Below are 10631 nucleotides of genomic sequence, written 5' to 3' on the forward strand. Positions count from 1 at the left end.
AAGAATTGAGAAAGTAAACGAAGAAAGCGGTGATCCACTCACCGTTCTAAGACGGTGAGAGCGTTGACATTGGAACTGAACCTATGGCGTAAGAGAAAAAGTATACTAAAGCTCTTTATCAGAGATTCTAACCTTAGAGATGTGTCTGTATTTAATATCGAGCCTATTACCCTTATAGAATAGATCTGAGGAACTGGTTGTTGTTGCGTGTTCATCCCGACTTTATCTGTAATACCTTCAATAAATCGAGTGGTGTATTCGTTAGATTTTCATATGGCTTCAGCACAAGATTATGTGGAAGTTGAGGTGCCTTCATACTTCAGGTGCCCCATATCCATGGAGCTGATGAGAGATCCAGTCACTGTTTCCACAGGTGTAACGTATGATCGACAAAGCATAGAAAACTGGATATTTTCATTCAAGAAGAAAACATGTCCTGCTACCATGCAGCAGCTGGAAAATTTTGATTTAACTCCCAACCACATGCTGCGGCGCCTCATTAAGGGATGGTGCGTTGCCAACAGCTCCAAGGGCGTAGAACAAATCCCCACTCCCAGAGCGCCCATCGATTCCGATCAAGTTTCCGAATTGCTTGAAGCTGCTTTGAGATCTCCTTGCCTGGAAGGTATCAATGCATTGAAGAAATTGCGGTCCCTTGCGCGGGAGAGTGAAGCAAACCGTCAGTGCATCGCTGCGCTTGGTTCGAGTCATGCTCTGGCCTCTCTGATCAATTCTTATTGCTGTGAAGAGAACGAGAATGAAAATTTCGGGGTTTGCGAAGAAGCGTTGGGTATATTGCATCTGATTCCTATAACCCACGAAACTGCAAAATCACTGACAGAGACAGCGTTCATTAGGTCAATGGCCTTGATCTTGCAGAAGGGAACCACTGAAGCTCGTCTTCACGGCGCAGTTTTAATGCAGAAGGTTTCTGTTTGGATATCTGATTGGGAATTTGTTGCCAGGGAAAGGATTGATATTTTCCAAGGGCTCTTAGAACTCATAACGGGTGAAGTTTGCCATCAGGCAACCGTGGCGGCCTTGGTTGTCCTCATAGCAATATGTAAGAAATCCCGAAAGAACAGATTGATGGCAATCGAGGCAGGCGCTGTATTTTCTCTGATCGAATTACTCCCAGATGCCGAGAAGCCCAAGTGTGAAAGGATGTTAGATCTGTTGGACATGCTAGTGGACTACGCAGAAGGAAGGGCTGCCATGGCCGATCACGCTATGGGTATTGCTGTAGTCTCGAAGAAGATTATTAGGGTTTCAGAAGCTGCCACTAAGAAAGCAGTGCGAATACTTTGGTCACTATGCACATATTCTTCAAATGCGTTCATTCTTCGGGAGATGCTTCAGTGCGGGGCTTTATCTAAACTGTGTACGCTTCAACAACTCGATTGCACGAACAAAACAAAGCAGAAAGCGAAGGAGGTATTGAAAGTGCATGCAAATACTTTCAGAGCCTCCGCTTGTCTTCCCCACCTGATGATAAGTGATTATCCAAATTATATTTAAAATTATACGTAGAGAAAACTTGAAAAATTATCAGATTTTCTTAATTTTTATTGAGAATGGCAGAATTGTATAAATGCTTAGTAGATCCAGACATATTTGAGATATACGTTTATCTTTATTGTTCTGATCGTAATTTTCGCTAAATATTCTAGCAGTTTGTCTTAGCATTTGCATAACCGATATGATGAAAAAAGTTAAGATGTCCAAGTTTCGTTTTTGGTGTATTATCGTATGTAGAAGTGTCAGTGTTTCTCCAACAAATCTTACGCACAAATCTCCAATCCGAAACCAATTTACTTTATGTTCTGTCATAACAATGGCTGCATTCGTATAGGGTCAGTTTCCTGCAGGCTGTAGTTTTGAGTAGATTTCATGGGAGTTTTCCAAATGATTTCATTTTGCAAAGAATGGACTATCCGTGCACATGCACAGTGATCCCCTTTGTTGATCAAATATATTAAAACTGAGGAAAAATCTATATGTAGAGTCTTAATTATTTGAGTTATAAAACTAGGAAACTGGAATACATTAAGTTGCTATTGGGAAAAAGGATGACCCTCTGCACATGCAACAGCTATTCATTGTTGATGTTCTTTCGCTTGAAGACTTTGGAAAAGCAGAGGCAAGGGACCAATTAGAAGTAATACGATTCGTTTCAAAATAAAACATGGGTCGAAATCTTCTCAGCTGTTTCAACGGGTTTAGATTCTAAAAATAACCCTTTACAATTTTTTTGGGATGCGTATTATAAAATGTTAAAAGAAAGGTTAGATTTTTCATAACTATTAATGTTCTTACTTGCTTCTTACTTCGATGTTTGAATGTTTAGTTTCTTGGTTAATTATTTATCTTATAATAGTTTCTCTTACTATCTAGTTAAAATCAATTTTATTTCATTTGGATTTTATTTATTCAATGATAAAATAGGATGTAACTTTTTAGAATAGAAAAATGATCACTTATCTCATACATATATAAATATCCAATCATCACCTATCATATATATATACTAGAATAGAAAAATCATCACCCAGCTCGTACATATATAAATATCCTATTACTCGAATAGAAAAATTATCACCCAACTCATACATATTACTAATTACTTATATAGACGATTTTTTTAGACGAATTTTTCTGTCACTTGACGAAAGCTTTTTAAAGGAAAAGAGTAATAGAAAAATCATTACCGAGCTCATAGATATTACTAATTACTTATATAGACGACTTTTTCTGTCACTTAATGAAAGCTTTTCAAAGGAAATTCGACACATTATCTTTATGAATCCCAACTTGACTTTGTGTGATGAGTATTGTTCATGTTTAGACATATTATTTCTATGAATGGCCACTTGAATTCATTCATGTGTTATGAACATTCTTGACTCTCGTTAGTTTAAGAAAGGGCATTGTATTTAGTTTAAATAACGTTTTTTAATTCTACCATCACCTTTTTTAATCCTACCATCACCATAATACATTTATGCATTTATGTTTGCCTCCACTCTTAGGCTCCTTTATATTTTTTATTTATTAATAAAATTAATCACAATTTAGTTGTTCAATGTTAATGCCAATTTGAAAAGAATATACTAGACATTGAGTAAACGTAATGTAATCAAATCATCCAAAATCACCTATTCCATCATTCTCATAATAGTGCTAACATATTCATTCAAAAAAAACATTATTGAGTTCATATTGGTGTATGTTTTTCTTGTTAAAATTGAGAAAATGGTTACTTCATTTGTACCTAATACCATTATTGTTCGATCGTCTTCTTAATATGCAAATCATCGCATTCCCACTAATAAAATAGTTAATAGGAACAAAACACATAAATAATTCAATGTATACCTTTCAACAATTTACCAATTTTATAGGGTTGGTTAAGCTCACCATAAAGTCAATGGATCATAGTTTTTCAATGGATCATAGTTTTTCTTTATATGTCATATTAAACATTAAAATGCATAATAGTTTTTTTCATGTCATATTAAACATTTTTAATGATGGTGTTTGAGATTAAAGATATTATTAATTTTGGTCAAATTAAGTTAATGTATAGTTTTTGTTTATTTGACATAAAATATTTAATTATTATGTTTTAGATTAAAAATTTATTAACTTTGATGAAGTTTCTTAATTTGCATGTTCTAGATTATGTGTGTATGAACTTATACGTGAACATTAACCCACTTAAATTTGGAATGGCAACAGTAAGATATGTGTTATTATTAATTTAGTTTATAGCATTGCCAAATCTTCACTAGTTTATCCTATCAAATAATCATTCTCATTAACTAGATTTTATGCACAGTTATTTGTCACATTATCTTGTTGCTTATTCTCATTAGCTAGATTCTATACATAGTTACTTGTCACATTCTTCTGTTGCTATTGTTTATAGTAGGATTGACATGTTTTTGTTTATAGAAACATTGACATTATTGTCGTGATACCTTGAAAATATTTTTCAAATTTCTCATAACTCCTTTTCTAGCTGCCTCATACCAAGCACAAAATCAAGGGTATTTACCATTGGTAATATTACCTATTAAAATAACATTTTTGCGATTGATTAAAATACTTCAAAAAGTTATAGAAAAAGTAACATATATTGTGTTTCCATCCAATTTATGCATTAGAGATTATGTCATAACATAACACTTTTTCATGTATTTTGACATGGTTTACACTCAATAGCATTAATGAATATTTTCATTTACTTTATGTTTCTATTATGTTTCTATTAATATTTGAAAAATATAAACCATAAACATTTTAGCTTAAATAACAAGTAATACATATAGTCATTCTAAATTTTTATTTTACTAAATTTCTTTAAAGCGAGTAAGTTCCCTTCATTACATTTATAATATTTCGATAAAAATATCATCATTAAACAAAGATCTCAACCTCTATTGTAATTTATTTTTCTCTAAAGAAATATAAAATTAACATGACTGTTCTGCTACACGCAATTTTAGTATGCTCAAAATATGTATAAGATGCCGTGCTCCTGCATCATATTGATACATATATCCTATGCCTTCTTGTATGATTGCCTAGAAAAATGTATGATTTTGTGTTTTTGTGCAAAGTTTTGCTGTTGCATTTTTAGCACTTTGAAATTCTTTAAAAGATAGACATGTCTCAATGTTTTCATTAAGCCCCTTGGCCCACTATGTCAAGGATCTAGTAAGCATTAATAAGCTAATTTAATTTTCATATTTCTAGGTTTATAGAACCTTCATTTGCACACTTCCTTTATAATTTGCTCTACGCCCTTGGAGCTACGGAGTCAATGAGTACAGTCCAGTTTGATTGGGCAGGGCAATCATAAGATTGATTCTCGTTATATATATGTATATAACGAGAATCAATCTTATGATTGCCCTGCCCAATCAAAGTGGACTGTACTCATTGACTCCGTAGCTCCAAGGGCGTAGAGCAAATCTCCACTTCCAGACCACCCATCGACTCTGATAAAGGTTCCAAATTACTCCAAGCTGCATTGATATCTCATTGCCTCGAAGGTACCAATGCATTGAAGAAATTGCGGTCCCTTGCAAGGGAGAGTGCAGCAAACCGTTGGTCCACCGCTGAGTCTGGTTCGAGTCACGTTCTGGCCTCTCTGATCAATTCGTATTGTTCTGAAGGGAACGAGAATGAAAATTTCGGGCCTTGTGAAGAAGCATTGGGCATATTGCATCTAATTCCTATAACCCACGAAACTGCAAAATCACTGACAGAGACAGCGTTCATTAGGCCTTGATCGTGCAGAAGGCTTCCACTTCGATATCTGATTGGAAATTTATTGCTAGGGAAAGGATTAATATTTTCCAAGGGCTCTTAGAAATCAAAATGGGTGAAGTTTGGCATCAGGCAACCTGGGGGCCCTTGGTTGTCCTTATAGCAATGTGTAAAAAATCCAGAAAGAACAGATTGCAGGCAATCGAGGCAGGCGTTGTATTTTCTCTGATCGAATTACTTCCAGATGCCGAGAAGCCCGAGTGTGAAAATATGTTATATCTGTTGGACATGCTAGTAGACTAAGCAGAAGGAAAGATTTCAATGGCTGATCACGCTATGCGTATTGCTGTAGTGTGGAAGAAGTTTATTAGTGTTTCCGAAACTTCCACTAAGAAATCAGTGGGATTCATTTGGTCACTTTGCACATATTCTTCAAATGCGTCGATTCTTCGGGAGATGCTTGAGTGTGCGGCTGTATCCAAACTGTATACACTTCAACAACTCGATTACACAAACAAAACAAAGAAGAAAGCGAAGGAGGTACTGAAATTGCATGCAAATACTTTCAGAGCCTCCGCTTGTCTTCCCCACCTAATGAGAAGTTATTATACAAATTAGATTTAAAATTATACATAGCGAAAACTTGAAAAATGATCATATTTTCTTAAATTTTAGTGAGAATGGCAGAATTGTATAAATGCTTGGTCGATACAGACATATTTGAGATGTATATTTATCTTTATTGTTCTGATCGTAATTTTAGCTAAATATTTTGGTAGTGTGTCTTACCATTTGCAGAACAGATCTGATGACAGAAGTTTAGATGTCCAAGTTTGGTTTTTGGTTTACTATCCTATGTACAAGTATCCAACGGATCTTTCACACAAATCTACAATCATTTCTAATCAGAAACCAATATCCTTTGTGTTCTTTGACATAACAATAGCTGCATTCGTATAGTGTTAGTTTCATGCATGCTGTAGTTTTGATTAGATTTCATAAGGATTTTGGAAATGATTTCATTTTGCACAGAATGGACTTCCAGTGTACATGCACAATGATCCATTTTGGTGATCAAATATCATAAACCGGAGGAAAATCAGATTTTGAGTGAAAATCGTAGGAAACTGGACTACATAAATTTGGTATTTGGCGAGAGGATCATCTTTTGCACATGCAACAGATATTCATCGTTGATGTTCTTTCGCTTAAAGCTTTTATAAAAGCAGAAGCAAGAGACCAATTAGAAGTCATAGGATTCGGTTCAAAATAAATCATGTTTCGAAATCTTCTCAGCTGTTTCAAGGGGATTAAATTCTTAAAATAACTCTTAACATTTTTTTATTTTAGGATGAGTATCATAAAATGTTAAAAGAAAGGTTATATTTTTAATAACTATTAATATTCTTACCTACTTGGATGTTTGGATGTTTAAATGGTTGAGTTAAAATCATCTTTATTTCAGTTGGCTTTTATGCCTTCCATAATAAGATAAGGTGTACCTTTCCACATTAGCAAAATCATCCCTCAACTCACACCTATGTAGATAACCTACTACTATACTCTTATATGGACCATTTTGTGTGTCACTTAATGAAAGTTGTAGAAAGAAGTTACTTTCCAGCATTTCCACTTGAAATCATGTGTTATGAAAATTGTTGAAAATAAAACACATTATCATTCCGAATCCCCTGTTGTATTTATGTTATGAATATTGTTGAATCTTGTTATTTTGAGAAATGCCATTGCATTTAGGTTACATAATTTTTTTGAATTTGTTGTAGCAGCTGATACACCCTCCAAAATTTTGGCTTGCATGCAATTTCAGAGTGCTCCTTGGGTTTTTCCTTGATGTTTGCAAGCTCTCAGGCTCAGCCCATGAGCTCGTGTGTAGTCTTTGCACCCTCCTCACTTGATCGTTCACCGAAGATCTTTTAGCATGTTGGTCACAATGTCATGCTCGCAACCATGTTCTGGCTATGCACAAAGTCTGTATTTGTGTGTACAAGTTGTATTCGCTATATAAGCATATGTCGCACTCACACAAGAAGTTTTATGTAATGTCGTGTAACTCTCATCACTGATGTTCAATGACCTATCACAAGTATCGCACTTGTCACTCACACCTGTCGGTCAATCACACTGAGTGTATGTTGTCTTGATGGGTTGAGGGGTCTTCTCATCGAGTCATGTTGAGTGTGTGCTCGCAAGGTCATTCATGTACGTAGTCACTCATTGACACACTCAGTAATTTTGTTGAAACATTGTCGATCGGACCACCCTCCAATAGTCAGACCTTCGTTGAGCTGCATTGCGCAGTCTCAGCCCTCAGCGAATATGTACTGCTGCAAAGAATTGCGCAGAGCTTGAGGTTGCCTCCCAGGGAATCTGCACTTCAGGATGCTGAGTCAACCCAACTGACTATCACCTAGAACATCACGCAAGTTTCTTAGCAAGCCATCTCAATCTACGGTGCTCACAAGCAAAACCACCAAGCGTCCAACTGGTCAACCAGAGAGTTTGACTAGGTAGTGACCCCAGGCCTCACTCCTCCCAAAAATTGCATAGAAGCCACCAAGCATGCCCGCTTTTGCTAACTGAAGAAATTGCACAGACATGCCAGACACATAATTGCTTCTTGTCACTACATTGCCCTCAAAATTTGCAAGTTTTGTCAGCCAACCACACTTTTAGTCAGCTTGCTGCTCCTCCTGAAAACTGTGCAATTGTCATGAGTTGTGTCCCAACTTCCTATCATTCTGCTCACCCCAGAAACTGCACAAGGATGTCTTGCAGTCCAACCTCCTAGCTCTAAGTAGTTTTTGCCAGCAGCCTCCCACAGCCCGTAGCCAGCCTCCCCGAAGATATTGCATAGTTTTCACTCGTAGTCTACCCTTATTGCCTACATTGTCTCCTGCGAAAAATTATGCAAATTTTCCCTCTAGTCAAGAGAGATCCCATAGAAAATCACCATTGATTCGGATTGCCCATCCCAGCCACCCAGTGACCTCCATGGAACTTTCATGGATAGTGCCCAGAGCCCCCATCTCAGCTTGAAATGTGTTCTGTGCAGTTTCAAAGACTTGTCGTCTATTCCAGACTCGTGCATCCAAAAGTGAAAACCAATGCATCATGGTAGACTAGGATATTTTTTTATTTGATGTCGTTTCGTCATGAATAATTGTAGATACAGGTACATGGCTAAGACATGGTGCAACGAAAAACATGATGAACAAGGAGCGCGTGCAAGGAGACTTATTCACGAACATATGAACAATGGAGCATGCCAAGTACAAGTGAAGGAGAGACATGCACGTGCAACATCAAGTGAACACCAAGAGCATCAAAGACTCTACATATCTTGCCATGTGAAGGTGAAGGTATGATACACCAACAGCCCATCCATCAATCAATAGCATTGCAGCTCGACATGGACACCACCACCAGCATGAACATACCAGCTCTCTCATGTTGAGTCATGTCACAAGTCATCTTGGTCGAATCACTACTGTGTTCCATACTTTTGTAATCAATGTAATGTAACGTGGAATTCCAAGAGACCCACATGTAAATATGAAGAGTCATGTAAAGTTGAAGAGTCATGTAAGTCAAACAGTCATGAGGGAAGTCAAATAGTCAGAAGGGCTAGTTTTTATCGTTGGCTATAAATACCCCTCATTTATACATATGAAATAATTTTCACCTTTGCTCCTCCCACATAGCCTTGAGAGTCTGTAGTCTTTTATTTGAGGAACAAGCAGTGGCTCCAATGCCCCGCTATCATGGTTAGTGATTTGATGGTGTACCAACGTGTCTTGGAACTTTCGCTTCATTCAGAAGCCTAATAATAGGCCAACACGTTCTCACACATGTATTGTATTTGTTTGTAAGTCTCTTCTTTGGACACTTGTAATGCATCTCGCCTTAACCTGTATTAAGACAGTTGAAGTATTTTGGTTGTTCTAATACATATGCTTACGAAAATTTATTTTATAAGCTATTAATGTTGTCTCTCCTGTGTGGGATATCCTATCAGACACTCGATAGAACCATTCTCATAAACTTGTTATAATCACCGTCACACTCGTGTGGACTATTCCACTCAGTGTTGTACATGCTATCTGTTCACTATCTATTTGGGACTGCCGCATCCATGTGGACTACTCCGCTGGAAGTTGCACATGTATTGTTGTGTTGTGTGTCTTTGAAAGAGTTGGGATTATTCCCTTTCGACTTGAGACTCACTTCCCCCCTATCCCTCTGTGGTGAACGAACCTTGACACAAGTAACACTAACCACTCACCAAGCACACGAACCTCATTGTTTGAAGAAAAATTAAACCATTCTCATGTGCTAACAAGCAAGAGGTAAGGAAAACCTTTAAGACAATGGCAACTAGTCTATCATACCAGATGGGACTCCTACGCCAAATGATGTGAGGTCTAGTTGGGACTTCATATTGTGGAGGTCCAATGAATGTTGGTGGGCCCAACACCGTTAAAATTTCTGGTGCTAGACGAAGGGCCACCAGTTGTTTATGGCTAAATTTCCTCTCAAACCCACTCATCAATCATCTAGTAGAGGCAGTAATTCACACTTCCTCTCACCTTCGTGCAACTCTGAAGTGGGTCACTCCTCACCTCCCAGACGTGAAAACGAAAGTTCATATCACCACCTCCTCTTTGTCCATCCTTTCACCCATCAGTTCACGAAAGCAGTCAGACTAATCCCAGGAATACAACATCTTCCATACGTATCAAGTAAGCTAAAAACCACTCCCACAGGATGTTATGAAACCAGCTCAAGAAAAGATAGAGAAGATAGATCAACGCCTTAGAATTCAGCCTCTTCGAGGGGGAAACCTCCTTTACATTACATAAATGAACAATTCTTCGATGATTCAAATGACAAACCTCCTTTCTATATATAGGAGTCTAAGGAGCCACAATATAATCCAGCCGACCTAACAATAATAATATAAATCCACATAAATAACAATAGAGGGATTCTATGGGGCACAGAAATAACAATATGGGGGTAATAGGGGCACAACAATATAAATAAGGGGTATAACTAAAATAGTAATGGGGTAATCACTAGTATTATAGGGACCCAACATGCCCCTCTCCTTCAAAAGAGTGTTGTCCTCAACGCTTGAGTAGTTCTGGATACTTCTGCATAAAATTCTCATCCTCCCATGTGGAATCTTCAGCGGATAAGTTCGTCCACTTTATAAGATACTCTGAAATTGATCGATTTCGTAGCTGTCGAGTTCTTGTTTCTGTGATTGCTTCCGGTTCCAATATAATTTTTCCTTCCTCGTCAAGTTCTGGCAATATTGTTTGAATTGGGACCTT

General features: G+C 37.1%; 1 pseudogene; it reads left to right on the top strand.

The window, feature by feature from the left end:
- Positions 1-222: 222 nt before the first annotated feature.
- LOC149155254 (E3 ubiquitin-protein ligase PUB22 pseudogene) lies at positions 223-1600 on the top strand (annotated as a pseudogene).
- Positions 1601-10631: the final 9031 nt, after the last annotated feature.

This window comes from Pinus tabuliformis, chromosome 9, assembly GCF_031772625.1.
Source record: "Pinus tabuliformis cultivar Carrire ecotype Pingquan chromosome 9, CPIR1, whole genome shotgun sequence".
Lineage (NCBI taxonomy): Eukaryota > Viridiplantae > Streptophyta > Pinopsida > Pinales > Pinaceae > Pinus > Pinus tabuliformis.